This window comes from Prionailurus bengalensis, chromosome B2 (assembly GCF_016509475.1).
Source record: "Prionailurus bengalensis isolate Pbe53 chromosome B2, Fcat_Pben_1.1_paternal_pri, whole genome shotgun sequence".
In the NCBI taxonomy this organism is placed as follows: domain Eukaryota; kingdom Metazoa; phylum Chordata; class Mammalia; order Carnivora; family Felidae; genus Prionailurus; species Prionailurus bengalensis.
In genome coordinates, this window is record NC_057349.1 from 100,674,561 (window position 1) to 100,693,615 (window position 19,055).

At 43.0% G+C, this 19,055-nt stretch overlaps 1 protein-coding gene across 6 annotated transcripts in view; it reads right to left on the reverse strand.

Moving 5' to 3' along the window:
• Positions 1-19,055, reverse strand: part of FYN (FYN proto-oncogene, Src family tyrosine kinase) — a 215,232-nt gene that overhangs the window by 138,026 nt on the left and 58,151 nt on the right. Inside the window, exon 1 of one of the 6 annotated variants that reach the window (XM_043592135.1) lies at positions 18,374-18,395. The exons of the other annotated variants lie outside the window; for them this stretch is intronic. The gene's annotated coding sequence lies outside the window, so the exon portion shown is untranslated. Of the gene's footprint in view, positions 1-18,373; positions 18,396-19,055 lie in introns of those variants that run through there. 6 annotated transcript variants of the gene reach the window in all.

Below are 19,055 nucleotides of genomic sequence, written 5' to 3' on the forward strand. Positions count from 1 at the left end.
TCTGTTACGGGCTCCTGCTGGTTCTTTGATTCTAAACAGTTTTATAAATGTTAATGGGAGTAACGCACACATCAATGAGAGAATAAATTCCTTGGGTTTGGTGGGGCTTCAATTAACGATTTATAATAAGCAATGTAAAATGCTTTCTAATTTTCTTCCAAGTAATGACACACTACCCCAGAAGAGCTGAAAATAAGGCCCAGGTTTCACCACAGGGTGGAGAAGACCGGCAGTGGGTGGCAGGTGGCAGAGAGAAGGCTCTCCGGCTGGTTGGAGGCATGCTGGAGGCTCTGCAGAAGTCCAGGGCGCAGCGCGTGGGAGCGGAGCAGTAGGGACAGACACGACCCACCCAAGGGATGATGGGCATGATGGAGGAAGAGAAAACTCACAAGAAGCGAGCCTGACACAGAAGGAATTTACTGTCATCTAAAATGGGAACGACTGCAACCGTGCTTCTTAAATCTGTCACGGGATCATTCTTTTTTTTTTTTTTTTCCCCCAGAGCATAAGTTAATACTATTCATTGACTTCCAAAAATACCCACCAAGATGGAAATGGGAATTTAAGTTCCAGGGATGATGCAGCAGGATTCCTAATGAATAGGTTGGTTTGCAGGGACACAGAGCTCTCTGCCTTGAATTCCTGGAAACCTAGCTTCGGATTTAACCCTCTCTTGCCCAGGCCTGCAGGCCTCTTCTCACACCTTCTCATGGGAAACCAAATGCCGATGACTGGTACCCTGTGAGGATGGGGTGGGATGCCATGAGGGCTAAGGCAGAGTCAAGTATAAATTGCAAATGCCTAAATTCCATCTTTTAGGAAGAGAACAGATTAAAATTTTAATCCAAGAATGTCTTCAGTGTTTTCAGTGTTTGCTGTTCCATACTTAAATCACCTTACACCTCCTTACATTTTATCCTAATGCTTCACTGATACTGAGAACACCGCTGCCAACAAATAAAGACACCACAGCATCAAAGACCAGTGACAGATGCAAGGGGCATCTGCTCTTAGCCCCAGCAAGTCTGGTGTTAACATCCAGGCTCTGGCAGCAACAGGGCAGCACCTTGCTTGTTTAGCTCAGCGGTCACCTTGGTAGTTTTGGGACCACTTTGGATTTAAAGGGTTTTGCATCTAAGCATTCCATTGTAAACCACTTCCGCCATAACCGAGGCAGGGGTCCACACATTGTGTGCATTATATGCAGGGTTACACAGCCTTTCAAGGGAGCTCCCCATTTTTCCTGTTAACAGCTGCCTGTATGGAATACAGGAAAACAATTCAGAAATGCTTATCATGTGTCGTTTAACTGAATATTTATAAGGAGAGAAATTTGATGGCTAGGGAAATGAATACCAAAATCCAACAGCACTTTTATACCAGCCACTTAGACGTATCTGGGAATGGCCTCATTCACGCTACAAGTTATCAGAACACTGAGGGGGTCTCTGCCAGTGGTCCAGATCATACTAGAAGAACATGAACCCATTACAAAAATTGCAAGTGAAGAGAACAAAGTATCAGATACCAAGTTAGCCTTCCAGACATTACCCGCGTGCCAGGTTAACTTACCAATGCAATGCTTAACCAGTGACTATCTGCCAAAATCAATGCAGAGTGGGTTTTGAAGAAACTGGGTAAAACTCCTAGATTTCTCAACCACACATGTTTTTCTTGGCTAAGAAACTGTAAAATTTTGGAGAAGATGACCAGAATCCAGCTGAAGTTCCTCTAAGTAAGGAAAATGACAACTAAGGAGCCTAGCTGTTTACCCACTTTTCTCCAGAAAAAAGCCCCATCCGCTTTGAGAACTGTTTTCCGGATCCACCATCTGCCTCAAAAAGGCAAGTTCCCACTGACCTTCGGAGGCCACTGGGAGTTCCAAGGACACACTCCTGTTTCATCCTCTGAGCACTGTTCTGGGTTAATTCACAGTTTTTCAGATTTTCTAAATCAGATAACTTTCAGGGGTACACATTAATTTGGCTGTTTCAAAAGTATTCATTCAATCACTTTAAATATTTGGGCTTCATTAAAAAAATTCCTTTTCCAAACGATGCTGCTTTTGTGCCTTGACTCTGGACATGAGGTTTCTTTCACCTTGTGGATCATTTTTTGAAGTCAACAAGTAACATTAATAAATGTCCAAGAGCCTTTCTTATCCTCAAGCCACCCTGAACTGAGGACCACAGTTTACAAAGCTGACCAGCTCCTGGCCAGTCTCATCAGTCTTCAGCTTTTTAGTTTCCCATTCTCCCATCGACAAATGGTCAAGCACGATTCTTGTTGACATCAGGGAGGAAAGTAACCCACTTCACAATGTTTTCGGCCGGCGTGGGTATGGGAGGTGGAGGCCACAGAGGTAAATGGCTATGGAAGAACCTGAATAACAGGTGTGTCTGCCTAAGGCTCTAGCTGGTTCACCTTGAACATTATCACTCCTGAGATAACAAAACAACAATGTGCTGTGGATAATTTCACTTCTGCAGCAAACAGTGCAATCTGTGGAATTATCTGAAAAAATAATCTGTGAAGGAGCATGTGGAATTTCAGCTTCCCAAAGAAGCCATGCAACATTAATGTGGGACATTTTGCTTTCCAAGAAAACGTTGCAAATATCCGCCATGTCAGGAATGGAGCAAACCACATGAATAGAGAAGAGGGAAAGCATCTTCTTTCCCATAAAATGACCTTCTCCCCTCTAAATAGTTTCCCATGTGCTAATTTGCTGAGAGGATAAGACAGTGTGGACACAGCTACTGGTTCACTGAAGTATTCTTATCCTCATATCCTCAGTTTACATCAAAAGCTGCTAAAGTAAACCAAATAAACTTAAAAAGTACATTTCATTCCCACGTGTTTAGATTTATTTTTGAGACAGAGAGAGAGAGAGAGAGAGAGAGAGAGAGACAGAGAGAGAGAGAGCGTGCGTGCACCAGAGAGCAAGCACAAACAGGGGAAGGGCAGAGAGAGAGAGAGAGAGAGAGAGAGACAGAGAGAGAGGGAGAGAGAATCCCAAGCAGGCTCTGCACCATCAGCACAGAGCCTGCTGCAAGGCTCGAACTCATGGACCATGAGATCATGACCTGAGCCAAAATCATGAGTCAGCCACTTAACCAACTGAGCCACCCAGGGGCCCATCATTCCATGTGTTCAAAAGCCAGGAAAAGGCACTGTGGTCCTGAAAATACAGGAAGGCCAAGCTTAAGGATTCAGAAACAAAAGCAAAAACAAAAACAAAAACAGGGTAAAGTCAGGCTTTGGGGAACATCTACGTCTCCTGTTACCATAAAACTCTCAGTCCCTGGAGGATGTGGGGGTGATGCTTTTCCCCAAGTCAGAAGAGACCCTCCCCACTCCACTCTACCCTGAGCGTATCTTTCTCCCCAACTGGGCACTGTGGAGGGCTCGGGGAGCTCATAAGCAGACCTCTGCTGACGATTCCCCTATCACATTTCAGTCCAAATAGGAATAAATGTGATTCATCGCAAAACCACCAATAGGTATTTTTAAGCCTGAAGGAAGCACAACTTCAGGTTTTTCTTTCATTCTACTGAGTAGCCAGATTTTGGAAACATACATACCTGCCCCAAATAGCATCTAATGCAGGGAATGGCACAACCTGGATGTTTTGGTCCCTGTTAACTAGGATATAAAACATAACCCAGCCTCTTGGTAATAAGGGGCTACCGAGGCAGTTCTCATACCAGCAGAAAAGAAAATGAGGGCAGTGACTCATAAGCAGAACGCAGTCCTTCCCACCAGGTTGGCCCAAGTGGGTACAGCATATAAAGTCGCGCTTGTGTGGAAACTTGGAGGGCTGGAGAAGAATCTGCCGTGTCAGCATCATGTAGTGGAAAGATCTCAGGACTCAGGAAACCTGATTCTGCTACCAGCTTCACTGATTTTTTTTTTTTCTTTTCTGTGACCTGAGTGGTCACTTCACCTTGTTCGTTCTCAGCTTCCTTATAAAATAAAAAGGATAGACAGACTCTGATGTTCCTTCCAGGCCTCGACCCAACCCTACCGGGGGTTCATCTCCTGGGGTCTCGGTCCTCCCAGCTCTCCACACCTTTTGGAAGAGCGTCTCAGACAGCAGAGCCCTCTGCCAGCCTCACCGCCCTCCAGGGCCCTTTCTGCCACCCCAAGATAAACACCAGAGGGCCCAGAGTGTGTTTGTGAGCCCACTGTCTGGGGCTACAGTGCATTCGTTCTCCATGGATGGTCCTGGGGTTACGAACACCAGCTTCTGGAGGCTTGTCCGTCCATCAGCTAAGAGGCTGTAAAACACCATCCCTCCTAGCCCCGGCTTTCCCATCAGTAAGGTGAAGCCAACAGCATCTTTCTCACGGAACTGCTGAATGTCAGGTGCTCGGCCTTTGAGTACCACCAGATAAAATTCAGGACATCCAGCTAGATCTGAATTTTGCATAATTTGGGGCAGACTTATACTTAAAACATTATTTATTGCTTATACGAAATTCAAATTTACTTAGGTATCCTGTATTTTTTTTTTTTTTTTTTTTTTTTTTTTTTGCCAAATTTGGCAACCCCACACATGACAGATGCTGCTGTTGGTGGTATTGGGTCCGGGCTGCCCCACCAAATCAGCCTTACACAAAACCACTGCTGGCCCGACTTCTGGGTCTTAGGAAAAAGACTCCATGTGGGTGAGGGTTTTTTTCTCCCTAACTCTCTCACCGCTCCTAAACTACTGCCTTCTAGTCCTGCCATCAGCTTTACACCACCACATATCCTACCTGGGTCTCCCAGAGGTACCCAAACTGTCTACTGACCACTTTCCAATCACACTCGCCATGCCCCAGGCTCGGAAATGGGATCAAATTAATTCGTGCACATATGCCACTGATCATTTCATGAGTCATCAACCTCCCCTGAAGCAATTTTTCCTTCTTAAAGGTCACTTATAACCTCAAATTAAAATGATCGAATTGTAGGCCATCCAAAGATTGAAGTGAAAAAAAAGTAGCCTGTGTGAAAAAAAAAAAAAAAGCATGATGGGGCTGTTCCCACCTCTTGCTGGTTCTCACAGCAGTTCCTCTAAAGTGTTTCTGCTTTTTCTAGCCTTTTCCGTTTGCCTTTTTCTGAACCCACAGCAGCTCTCATGGCAGCTGAAGACCCTGTGGATGAGGGGCAAATGGAAGGACAGAGTGGAATGGGGTGGAATAGGAAATGGGGGTGTTCTGTCTACTAGGAAATGGTCCCCACACTCTGCCCCTGCCTGCAGCCACCCTCTCAGTCACCAGGGCAGGTCCGGGGGCTCGCTAGTGCCAGCATTGATTAAGACTAGAAAACACAAAGCCTGCCCAGTCTATTTCCTTTTTGAGCACCTTGTGTTCAGAGATGAAACCCAACTGCATGCACTTGTAACTCCTGGCTCCTGAATGCTGGCCAAAGTAACTCTGGGGGGCATTAAGAATGACCTAACTAGGCCTAACTAGGAGAATGGACCCCTTGGTCCAAGCAGGATTTGAACCTGTGTCTTCTGGACACTCCCCATTGTCCACGATACCATTTTATTCAGGGTCTTGAGCCCTGATCTCACTTTTCTTTTGGGACTGTGAATGCTGATACTTTTTTCAGAATATGGTCACTGACAAGGACTGACTAAGCATTTCATGGGCTTATAAATAACAAGTGTTCTACTGAAAGGATTTACTTTAATACAGGACTTTTAATTTTTTTTTTTTTTTGTAAGAAGTGTCCAGTATTTAGGGAATTATATTTCATTATCTTGAGTCACACTTTGGTAGTCAATAAGCTTCTTTTCTTAACAGATGATGGTGAGGAACTCCATGGTCCATAGCAAAACAGATACTAGGCTTTCCTCCTGGATAAAAGGCAATGGTCTTTTCAAAGTCCTGCACCGGAGCCAGGAGGAATCTGGCCATTCCAGCTAATGCATCAGTTCACTGTGGTTAACAAGGAGTTGACAGAACAGTTATTCCCCTCTCTCAGATTTAGTTTGTTTTTTTTTTTCCTCTCATTAAACTGCATTTTTCAGGAGAATTTATATTTACAACCATTAAGTGTTTCTCTCTCTCACCTTCAGGTAACAGTAAAACATGACACAAAAGGCAGGGGTCCATTGCCCTTGAACCAGTTATCTGTTCAGAAGGCCACTTGGGTTTGGGGTAATATATTTATCATATTCTGTGTCTAGTGTGCAAAACGTCAAAAGTGATGAGGGCCTTGGAGCCATCTTCAGCATTCCTAAGCCAGGAGGTAGAGGGCTGGGGCCCAGGAACCTGCATTTTCACAACCTCCCCAGTTGATCTTGAAGTGCCTTCAAGTTTGGGGAACATTCTGGTACACAACACATTGCTATTAAAGCTGAGGTCAGAGGTCAGTCCCTTTGGAACCAGTCAGCTTGGGGCTGTATTGCAAAGAAACCTGCATATGCCCACTTTATCAGCCAAGGTTCCAGCAGGAAGCAGGCAACACTCTTGAATTATGGTAATTTGAAGGAAATTTAATAAAGGGGTGATTTACACAGAAGTGGGTGGGGTGCAGGAAAGCCACAAGGTACAGTACAGTCCCCTGTGCTAATAACACAGGGGAATTGGGTAGGGCAGGCTCTGTCACACCCCAAGGCCTGAAGGGGCCAGAGGAGAGGGTGAGTGCCTAAACCTGGAACAGAAATGTGGGTGGATAGCACTGCATGACAGGAGCTGCGTCCATCCTTTAAGAGCCACTGCCTAGCTGAGAAATCCCACAGAAAATGAGGATCCCGACCTCACTCCTGCCCTCTGGGCTCAGGTGCTCCCCCTGCTGGACCCAACTGGGAACCAGAGGCAATGGAGCCCACCGAAGCACCGCACAGGTCAGTTTTTGGGGGGCACAGAGGGAGGACAGTGCCTGGTCCTCCCTACAGACACAGTGCCAGGGAGTGTCAAACCTTCACCACCATCACAGATGACAGCGTCCCGTGAGCAAACACTGAGCCTCTGATGCCTCCACCAGGCCCACTCATGATAGCACCTGATGGTATAGGTAGCTGGAGGACACGGGAACAACTCTGTCCAGGAAAGGATTTCAAAAATCAATTCACAAATGTACTTCTCAAATATCTACTGAGCACCGACTCCAGAAAAGACATGATGTTTCACATTTTAGTCTTGTAGTAAAGGCCTTGGTGTCTTTCATGTTGAACTCAATAGGGCTACTGCTGGGAGATGTGTTCATAGGGTTTAGTGAAGCGCCTATTGCTACTTTTTCTAAAAAAAAAAAAAAAAAGGCATTGAAAATAAATATATTATAGAAAAGGAAAATATCTCAGAGTTTTTGAAGTGGAAACATTGAACTTTTGCATGTACTCATAGCCTATAACAAAAGTGACTCTTTTTTCCCCCTTTTAATATATATGATTTTCCAACTAGGTTTTACCTGCAAGTAAGCAGGCAACTGAACACAGAATGTGAGGTTGGGGGGCCTGAAACAAATAGGCTGAGAAACGATTTATCCCATCCTTCAACTTCTCCCCAACTCATGTTGGTTCCACTGAACTTAACAAGCTCTCAGGAGGCATCATGTCTGATCACCATTCTCTACGCTCACCTTCACTGGGTACGCAATAAACAACTTGTAAGTCTCACTGTGCCCGCATTTGCCCGGCTCACTGGCAGCAGTGAAGGAACAGTCTCGGGGGTTCTCTGGGTTAGCGGCCCGGTGCAGAGGCGTCGGCCACCACGGGACGCCCCAGGTAACTTCAGAGGCACATCACAGACTTACAAACTGACAACCTTATTCCTTTTTCAATGCTTTACAAGTCTTCTCCAACAACCAAGTCTCAGCTGGATGCTACACGTCTACACGGCTCTGTCACACCTGCCAAGGCCCCTCTTTCCCACTAAGGTATGGCCTTAGGCCCTAGTCTTCTATGGGAAAGGGCATGTATGAGATTGTGGCAGCACTCTTATTTTCATTTATTTATCTTAATGGTGACCATTTATTCATATGAAATGATAGTGCTTTTCTACTGGAGGTCACAAAGTTTCCTTTTTTTTTTTTAACGTTTATTTATTTTTGAGACAGAGAGAGACAGAGCATGAACAGGGGAGGGGCAGAGAAAGGGGGAGACACAGAATCTGAAACAGGCTCCAGGCTCTGAGCTGTCAGCACAGAGCCCGACGCGGGGCTCGAACTCACGGACTGTGAGATCATAACCTGAGCCGAAGTCGGCCGCTTAACCGACCGAGCCACCCAGGCGCCCCACAAAATTTCCTTTTAAAATAAGGCTGGTTTAGTATAAAAAATTAACTTAAGGGATGTGATATAAATAATGCAGGTGCTACACCGATATAGAGGAGGTAATACAGGTGGTATACAAATGACTAGACCCTGGGAAACACTGATCTAGTGCTAGGTATGCCTCATGACTCAGAGAGACCTAGGTTTTAGTTCTAACAGCCATCAAATAGCAATAACGATTAATTTTATTGCCTTGTAAACAAACAACTCTTTCACTGAAAGCAGTAGTTCTGGTCAGAGGGCTGCAGCTCAAAGAGAGCCATAAAAATTTCGTAAAATTGCTTTGTAATCTGAATCCTATCTTGTTCTTAACAGAGATGCCTGTGCTAAACGTTAAACGTTTACACAGTATACTACTGGAGGATGAAAATACGGCATAATAAATTACCAAGGGAGAGGACGAGAGCTGAACGCTGCTCTCATCAGGTCTGACAGGAGGGCCTGGGGCACGCCCCTTGCAATGCGAGGAGAAAAACCTTCTCATTCACCTAAGACTCCCTGACAGGACTCCAGGGCCGTCCAGGCAGAGTAAATTACAAAAGCAATTTGTCATGGTACGTGAGTCTTTTTGATGTTTGGTGAAAATACGGCACACTCTGTGTGGTGCTGCTCAGGGAAGACATGGCCATCGTCCCTTCCTACGTGAACTGTGAAGCTCTTAAGGCATTTTACCTCTGCCCTGTTTTGTTTCAAGTCAGCCCGAAGCCCAGATGCTGACCTCTTGAAAAATTTACATTTATGTTCATATTCCTTTCAAGTCAAGATCTCGGGAAACATTAAATCAACCACTGTATGGTGACTTTTTTCTTCTCACTGGCATGAGCATGAGGAAGCCGGGGGGTAAGGTGCAAGCACCCCTACTTGTGTGGACTGCGTGTGCCCACCAAGCCCCTATTTGCACTTGCACTTTGCTAAATACCACATATCAGCAGACACTCTGGAGCTGGGGCCCTTTCCCTAGGCACTGTCTGCTGTTTACTTGTTTTAAAAATATTTCTACAAAGCATCTATTGTTCTCCATTCACTATATAATTGTATGATACGTTGGCAAACAACTGTTCCTCAGTGAATAAAAGTGTGTTTACCAAAGAATAATTGGCATTATTTGGCACAGCGAGCAGACCTTGCCCAGCACCAGCTGATGTGTGTTGCAGACATGGAGTCCTCGTCCTTCTGCCCTCGCTGGATGTGCAAGTAAGTAGTCGGGACTTGTTAATTCTGGGATCTTAGTTTTAGCCACGTAAGACAAAGGGATGCTGTTTCATGCTGTATGATTTCATTTGTAAAATGTTTCTAACTACTCTGTTGCTAGAATTATAGGAAATAAATAGACTTCAATTTTACTTAAATCCTAAAATTTAGATTCAGACAAAATGGTTTAAAACATGCCATAATACTTAGTACCTTATTACTACTTATTACTACCCATACTGGACAGTACGGGTAAAGATGCTACCGTGCTCCTTATTCTAAAAGAATCCAGTTTCACAAAGAGACTTGAGGACAAAGGGCAAATACAATACAAATGAGGGCTCTCAAATCGTATCTGTACCATACATGTTTTTGGGTGTCTGCCCCATTCTTGTCCTGTTTTCTGGGAATCCGTCCTGCCAATAGCTCGGCAGTGAACCATGTGACTATAGCTAAGCCAGCAACATGATTGGACAGAAGTGTACAAGTGAAATTCCTGAATATCATAGAACAAAAGGAGCTCCTTGGGGCACCTGGGTGGCTCAGTCGGTTGAGCGTCCGACTTCGGCTCAGGTCATGATCTGGTGGTCCGTGGGTTCGAGCTCCGCATCGGGCTCTGTGCTGACAGCTCGGAGTCTCGAGCCTGCTTCGGATTCTGTGTCTCCCTCTCTCTCTGCCCCTCCCCCACTCGTGCTCTCTTTCTGTCAAAAATAAATAGACATTAAAAAAAATTTTTTTTAAAGAAAAGAATAAAAGGATCTCCCATCGCAAATACTAAAGGGATGTGAATAAGACTCATCAACTGAGAATCTGATGCCCTCAAAGGAAGAAACCTTTCTGATGACATTTACATAAGCTGGTCTTAAGGAAGACTCATAAATGCCTCAGTAAATCCCAAGTGATTACTGGACTGGTGTTCCCTAATAGTACACACCAGTGGCTACACATGAAGTTTTCAGACAAGAAGATAAAGTCCATAAACCAAATGCCAGACATAAATGTGGTACAGCATGTGAGTTCTACTTAAAGTCAGTCACAACTGCTGCTTTGCTATAACTCCCCCATATAGTAATTGTCAAACATTGTGGCAAGACACCAATGATCGTCTCAATCAGACAACACAAACACACTTCTTTCCACAAATTTCTACCAAGTTAAAAAAAAAAAAAAGTCTGATACTGATGCTTTATGCACACTCAAGGCCAGCTTATAAATACTCCACTCAGTGATGACATAATTTTGCAACAGTGAAAAGGAACTGGCAAAATCCACATCTTGCCATTCAACTGAAGGAAGCCCACCCACATGTACCAGCTAGGAACCTACAGGGTGTATGGCTTGGCTTAAAAAGATAAGTCAAGCCAATCCGATTGCTCTGCCAGGAGGAACTAGAAAATGGAGAAACTGTTACTAGTTCGCTGTGGGTTGCTAAGCTAACAGATCATTCTGGTCAAAAGGCTTTTTTTTTCCCTTTCTTTTTCTTCTTCTTTCTTTCTTTTTCTTTCTTTCTTCATCACAGCTCTTTAAAAACAATTCATAATTATTCACCTAGGGAGAACATTTGAGAAGGAAGAAAAGCATGCACATAATTCCTCGGTGAGAGGTGCAGAAAGCAGGGGCTACTGTTTGGTTCATCTGATGCGTGAAGTCTTGCAGGCCAACAGCTGCTGGCTCTCCGGGCATCACAGGTGATGAGGAAAGCGGCAGCTTTGAAATTAGAATACAAAGAAGAAACATATGTGCCAGCTCTCAGGGAATATGTCTGAGGACCCTCTGCACCCCAAGCCCCTGCCTGGCGAGCGCAAAGTGCTCAAGGATGTCCGTGGAACTGCGTGGCACTGAACTTGGCTCAAGAGCAGTCTTGAGTGGAAGTCGGACAGGCCTGGAGTGACACACAGGTTTGAGCGAAGAGCAGCACGGCTGCTATCAAGTGCCACGTCTGACCTGACAAAGCGCGTCGTGAAGAACCAGCCTGTGACTGGCTGGGCAGGAGGGGCAGGTGCCAGGGCCTCCGAGAGGGGGCAGGGCAGATGGTGATGCTTGGGGGGAGCGAGCGAACAGAAGTGCCCAGAGCAAAACCCCGAGACTCCTCCATCTAAACGGATGTGTTAATGGCTCCCATGGAGCGGGTGTAAGAGGCCTTAGCACATATGCCTCCGTCTACTGTACTGGCTGTAAATAAACCATGTGCTTGTCTGCACCATCTGCTTAGTGTGCACTTTGTGGAACTGTGTGAAGAGAAAAAAGTGTTTGGGGCCAAATGTCTAGAAATTCTTTAGTTGTATACTTAGAAACCAAATGCGCTTACACAGCTAAATTATTACATTTCCTTTAAAGTGGGTAATTAAATTAAAAATGCTCCCCCTTTTTAATGGGTGGGGGGCAGTGCTGGACAGTAGGGGGCCACACAGCCCTGAAAGGTCAAATAGTAGGTCGTGGGCGCAGAATGAGGCTGGAGACAAGGATCCTACAACTGGAGTTCATCAGTCGTTAGTCACACTTAACCAGTCTTAACAGCAAATTCTTCATCTATAAAAGAGTGTGTCAACCATCTTCCTCAGAGTGTATTCTGAGAATTAACTGGATCTTTAGATAAAAGATACTATGCACATACAACATGTTTTTATGGAGACGGGTCATGCCCTCTATAAAATACCAAGTATATACATCATACATGATCACTCCTCAGATACACACGGAGATTGCTTATCGCTCATTATTTTTACTTCTTCAAAATTATATAAATAATGCAACTAATTCACTCAGGAAACAATTATTTACTGACCATTCACTATATTCTAAACCGTGGAATAATTTTAATCAGATGTAAGACATCTACAATCATGTTCTAAAATCATAGACTTAGTGTGTTGCAAATAATTTTCAAAACGGTTGGATTTGTGTTTTCAAAACTAAACAGTTTACAGAATTTAACAGTGGTGTATTTTCCCACCTCTGTATTTGTGATGATCTAGAGTTTAGTGATTTCAAAGAGTTCAAAGAACACCCTCACTTAACCTGGATGGCCTATTCCCCAGGCCTAATACAGCAGCAATTTTAGGCAGATACTACATACGTTCCCAGAGAACACAACAACTTTATGGAAAATTCTCTAATACAGCATGAACAAACACCCTGGTTCATGAAATGCAACCCTGTGAGAATAATCATACTGTGTTAGCCTCATTTACAAACTATATCTCCTCTTGACAGAACCCCCAGAGATAATGTAGGTCAAATCCTGATAAAACAAATTCCCAGGATTGCTCAAAACTTTTTATGGAGCTGAACTTTGACTCTATCAGAATTTGCTTGGAGGAAGGAAGAGGTAATGAGTATAGAGGTTAGAGCTAGCGCTCTGCACTCAGGCAAAGTCCCAGACCACAGTGTAGCAGCCGTGGTCTTAGACCAGCTACTTTACCTCTCTAGGCCTTGGTTTTGTCATCTGTAAAATGGACATAATAATAGCACCTATCTGAGAGGATTTCTAAGAATTGTCAAGTCAAACAGGTTAGCATACTGTAAGGACTCCATGAATATTAGCTAATACACAGATCTTCGTTGTGTGGAAACAGAATTGGCATGGAAACCAGAGGGTCATCAAAGAGGTGTTACTGAAACTGGAAAGCGGGCTGAGGATGGGGAGACCCTGCTAACTTCTATGTTCCCAACAGCAGCTGTGTCGCCCTTGCTGGGCAGACAGCACAGAGGGGCCAAGGAAATCAAGGGAGATGGATCTTCCTTCTAGTTCTGTCCCAGCAAGACTTGAGCTGGAGGAGAGAGTACAGGATGTTCTGGGAGCAGCACAAGTGAACCTTAATTTCTCATCATGTCCCAACATGGGAGTTGGGACATTCTGATGTAAAGTAATTCTGTAAAGAGAAAGCACAATGTTTGCTCTGGATGAGTTTTAAAACTAAAGGGGGAAATCCCATGCTAACGATGTATTTCAACACTGGTCTTATTAAAAAACTTTACAGGGGCGCCTGGGTGGCTCAGTCGGTTAAGCGGCCGACTTCGGCTCAGGTCATGATCTCGCGGTCCATGAGGGCTGTGAGTTCGAGCCCCACGTCGGGCTCTGTGCTGACAGCTCAGAGCCTGGAGCCTGTTTCAGATTCTGTGTCTCCGTCTCTCTGACCCTCCCCTGTTCATGCTCTGTCTCTCTCTGTCTCAAAAATAAATAAATGTTAAAAAAAAAAAAAATTAAAAAAAAAAAAACAACTTTACAAACAGGTCAAAATGGCGGGGAGAAAACAAATCCTAACCACTGGGTTAGTTTTATTTTTTACTTTTTTTATTTTTTCAATATATGAAGTTTATTGTCAAATTGGTTTCCATACAACACCCAGTGCTCATCCCAAAAGGTGCCCTCCTCAATACTCATCACCCACCCTCCCCTCCCTTCCCTCCCACCCATCAACCCTCAGTTCCACTGGGTTAGTTTTAGAAGTGGCTTTGGATTTATAAACTAAGTTGTTGTTTTTTTAATTTTTTTAATGTTTTATTTATTTTCGAGACAGAGAGAGACAGAGCATGAGCAGGGGAGGAGCAGAGAAAGAGACACACACAGAATCCAAAGCAGGCTCCAGGCTCTGAGCTGTCAGCACAAAGCTCGATGCAGGGCTCAAACTCACAAACTGTGAGATCATGACCTGAGCCGAAGTCAGACGCTCAACCGACTGAGCCACCCAGGCGCCCCTATAAGCTAAGTTTTGATTCTCAAGACGAAAATGCGGAGGAGAATGAAAAAGCTGCATTACACTGACAAGGTCCCAGATTCTCACCAAAACCAGAACAAAGTAAAGCCTGAAGCATGAAAAGATCTTTTCTGCAAGCTTTTGGAATTTCCTGGAAGGATAAAGATATTACTAGAGCTGTGAATTTAACACAGGTAAATTTTATCTTCTCTTCTGCCGAAAGGTTGGAAATAATTAGGAACTGGAGATAGAAAAAGGTTTATGCAAAATTTGTATACACACAGTACACAAAATGTATACTATGTGTAGAATTAAGAAAACATATACCTAAGTTATGAATTTCACACAGGCAAGAATATTTCAAGGAGTAATCCTAAATAAAATATTTTTAAAACATCTATTTGGTTTAAGCCTTTGAAACAATCCCATACTTGTACTAGCATTTTTACTTAATTTACTAGCAGTAAAATTAAGATGATTTTTCACCTAAAATGAATTCACATGGAAATCCTACGGGGCAGAAATTGAAGCCAGGACTTGACTGCAGACCACAGAAGCATGAGTACAGAGTATGTGAGTTCCCTACATACAGAAAATTTATGAAATGTAATTCCTGGATAATCTCAACATGCAAGGCAGATAAACTGGTGAGTTCACAGTTTTGCATCTGTGTATGTATGTGTGTGTGTGTGTGTGTGTGTGTGTTTTAAAAAAGATTCACAACGAGGCTTCTTTGAAGAACTGGCTTCAAAGGAATGTGAAGACCTTAAAAATATGTGGTAACAAAAATTTAATTTTGACACTGTAGTAAAACAACTATCTCGTGAAATCCAGCTCAGTCACATGGGATGAGACACAGAGAGCTGAGAAAGATTCAGTCCACATTAGGTCAGTGCAAGATTGCTTCACTGTTCTCATGGGAGCGGAAGCAGTGTAGACAGGCTACAGCTTTGGCCTCCTACAGTCTGTAAACTGTTTAAACATCTTCAGAAATAACAGAGAAAACTGCCACATTATTTTTGATTGTAAAACAAGAAACAAATCTGAATGATGAATTAGGAGGAATTGCAATGTTTATAGTTTTAATTGTCCAAAATGTCTTTCAATTACACTTAATCTTCACTCTAATAAAAAAAAAATCTATTACAAATAAATAGCAACACACAAAAATTCCCAATTAAAGCACAAGAAAGAAAAAAAAATCAATCTTGCTAACCACCCCCTCCCATTGTTGAAAAAATTAAGTACACACATTTGCTGAAATTCAAAATCCTGTACAATTTTAATACGGTCCCACTTTTGTAAAACAGGTATCTAGAGAAAAAAAATACTGGAATTAAATACACCCCCAAACCAGAAACACTGGTCATCTCTGACTGGTGGAATTTCAGTATAGGAATTAGATCCTTTTCTGAGTGTTTCTAACTTTTGCAAACATTTCCTACAATAATAAATGTAATATTCATTGAGCACTTTTAGAGGCCAGGCAGTATCCAAGATGCTTTCTGTTATCTCACAGAGTCCTCACATCTTCACGAGGTATTACTATTATCTCTGCAGATGTGAAAGTGGAAACCCAGGAAACCAACACTGGAGGGGTGTGGACTGGAATTCAGACATGCCTGTCTCATCATTCTGTTACAACTGAATTTCATTTGTGGCCAGGAAACAAACAAACAAACAAACAAACAAACAAACAAACTTAAAAGTAAATTTAAGTGTTACATAGCCAAGTGAAGGGTGAAACGGAGACAATACACTTCCAGGCATTTACGTTTAAGATTTTTATTAGGTACTCCTTAAATTTAGCCTCTGTGATTTTTTTTGTTGTTGTTGCTATTTAAAAGTATGGCATCTATTTGAAAATACAAGGAAATTAATGAAATCTTATATGATCTAAAACCAATGAACTGGGTTTTGATCAGTTATATTATCCAATATCCTTTCAGTGAGGATTCTATTATCTAAAATAGACAACCTCTTCACTGATTCTAACCTGACCCTGAAGAAAGAAAGTAAAAAAAGAAGGGACTTCCCTTTTTAGGAGTCATAAAGTTAGGACTCAGAACATAGAACTCCATAGACCATCTTATGGAGCCCATGATTTCTTGGTGGCTAAAACTCCAATCCCAAGCATACTAGAAATCAAAGAAATAGAAGGTAAAACAGTGCAGCATCATTTTTCACCTCTGATATTGACAAAGATAATAACCAATGAGAAGTATTATCATTAAGAGTACTGAAAAATTCACACCATTGTAAACCTTTAGTAGAGAATGTTTAGGCAATAAATACGGATCAAACTTCAAAATGTGGGAACCCACTGCCAGCCAATGCTCCTTGTAGGGACTTACTCTAAGGAGAAAAGTTAAGTAAGCAAAGGTGTATGTTGCAGTAATGGCTGTTCAATGCAGTACTGCTTATAACAGAAAAACCAGTAATAATCTAAATACTCTTTGACAGGGGAGTTTGCTGCTTATCCCCAGAATTTAGCAGTGTCTGCTGCATGGAGGCGTAAAAATAAATTATCTGTGAATGAATAAATTAGTAGGATACAACTATACAAGCGAATTTTATTCTGTCATTAACATCCTTGATGTCAAGCTACATTCAACATAGAAAGGAGTCCACAGCATTTTGTTAAGTGACCAAAACAGATTACAGACTAGCCTATACAGTAATATCCCATTTAGATAAAAGCATATGTATGCCCGCCTGTGTATGTATGTCTGTAATGACACTATTGGTAGGATTTGTGAATGTTTCATTTTTTTCTTTATACCTTTCCGTATCATTTGGATTTCTTTTAAATAAATCTTTTAATAACATTAATAAATATGTACATATTTCCTATGTGGTTGAGGACAGCTCTATTCTTTGAATTTTTATCCCAACCACTCAAGCTATGGAGGAGGATAACGCTACTAACAGATAACGTTTAGAGGATATAATTTAAGACAATTACTTTTCCCTTGATTTCTCGAATATTGCTGTGCTACAAGTTCTCTTTTCTGCAACTTACTGCTGAAACATGCCTGAAGCAGAATGAACACAAGGCGCATCTGTTTTAAAACAGTTGCAGTGGATGTCCTGGTAACCATTACACTGAAGAGAAAATCTCAATGCACGGTATTTCACTATTTTGACTTACTCTGTCCACAACCCTTCTGAACCTACCCTTGTTAACTTTCTGGCTGTCCTCATAGCCCAAGGGTGCTCTCTGCGGCTCTGTGTGCATCCAAATGTATTCACCATCAATGGACTCCATCTGTCAGCTCTACATACAAAGACCTCCAAGTTATTTGGCAAAGAAACACTGCTTTTCTTGAATGCTGGATTGAGTTTAAAAGTGGGCAGTTTGTATTAATAACTAACGGCTTCTGGTAATTTTTTTTTTTTCAGTCCAAGAGAAAATACAAGCATTCCTGATAAACAAATGACAAAGTGTCTCTCTTTGGATTCAAACAAGAGCAACGTGATTCCTCCACTGGGGCACTGTCTGGTTACAACAGTGCCCGGCTGCAATTCTGGCCAGCCTCTGAAAGCAGGAGTCAGGGCCAACAAACACTGCATCTACGCACATGTGCCCTGAAGAACCAGCCAACTGTGAGAATGGCAGACAGAGCACATGAGCTGATGACTGATAAGCTGCCTCCTCTGGATGCCATTTATCTGAAAGTACAGAAATCTGCTGATGAAACATGCCATGCCAATGCACGGGTTCATCAAGTCTAGAATAAGCTACATATTTTGGTCTTGTAGTATCTCCTCCCAAATAATCATGACCAGAGTAAGAGCAAGATGGAGGGTGCAGAGAACAGAGACAGAACGCTGGAAGGTGACATACATCTACTGCTTCCTCCTTGCAGTTCCCGGGTACACTCTCAATCCAGGTGGCTGCTGGGGACAGCAACAGCAGAAACTCAACATGAAAAGCATTCGAAACCTCACGCATGAGGGTGACTGGCATGATCTGATCAAGTGGACCATGGATTTAATTATTGCAAATCCGCTTTTTTAAAAAGGCACCACTGTATATGAAGACAAAGCCTAATGGCATGAGCTCTGAGTACACGTTCAGTGGCAGTGATAGTTTGTAATCATGCCTGTTGGATGCCAGAACCACTCATTTGTAAGGTGCATGGACAGCCTGGGGAGCCTGTGCTGTTCAATGCCTGGAGCCTCCTGAGAAAGGAGCCCAGACCATGGCCTACCTTGGGAACCAGGCTCCATCATGGTGACAGGTACTTGATCTTTCACCTGGCTGTTGCCGCTGACTAGTTTTCTCTGATGCTGCTGTCATGGGCCTCGTCTACCCAGAGCTGTCAGCATCTGAACCACAGCTATTTCCTGAGGGATATAAAACTCAACAAACTGCAAATAAACAATACAAAACATGATTTCATGCTGTCATGCTGCTGTTTCTCTAGATTGTAGCATTGTGGCAGCTCCCTGATTTACAAGTATCATTTGACACTCACTTTTCCCTTCCAGTTACTTCTTTCTCCTGCTTTTACCCTTAGTCCATCAGCTCCCTCTGTGCCTATATTCTTCCCCAGCCCCACTCCCAGGATTCTGGCTCTCAAGGTCACCAGGCTATAAAAATCTTTCTTGTAAAGTTCAGCAGCAAGTTAACCTTCCCTGTTCTCAAGAGTTTAACACTGTCAGTGGCTCTCCCCGCCAGTGTTGGCTATGCTTGATCATCTTCTCTCCCAAACAAGCTCTATTTGCTCGCTTTGGTCAGAGGCAGACATCCTCTCAGTGTTGTCTCGTTTCCCTGATCTCATCCCCTACATTCAGGCAGCCTGCCACCACCAACCCTAGAGATTCAACCTTCTAAAAGGCTTGCAATTCATCAAGATTTAATACAGATTTAATAAAATAACATTCCTAAAA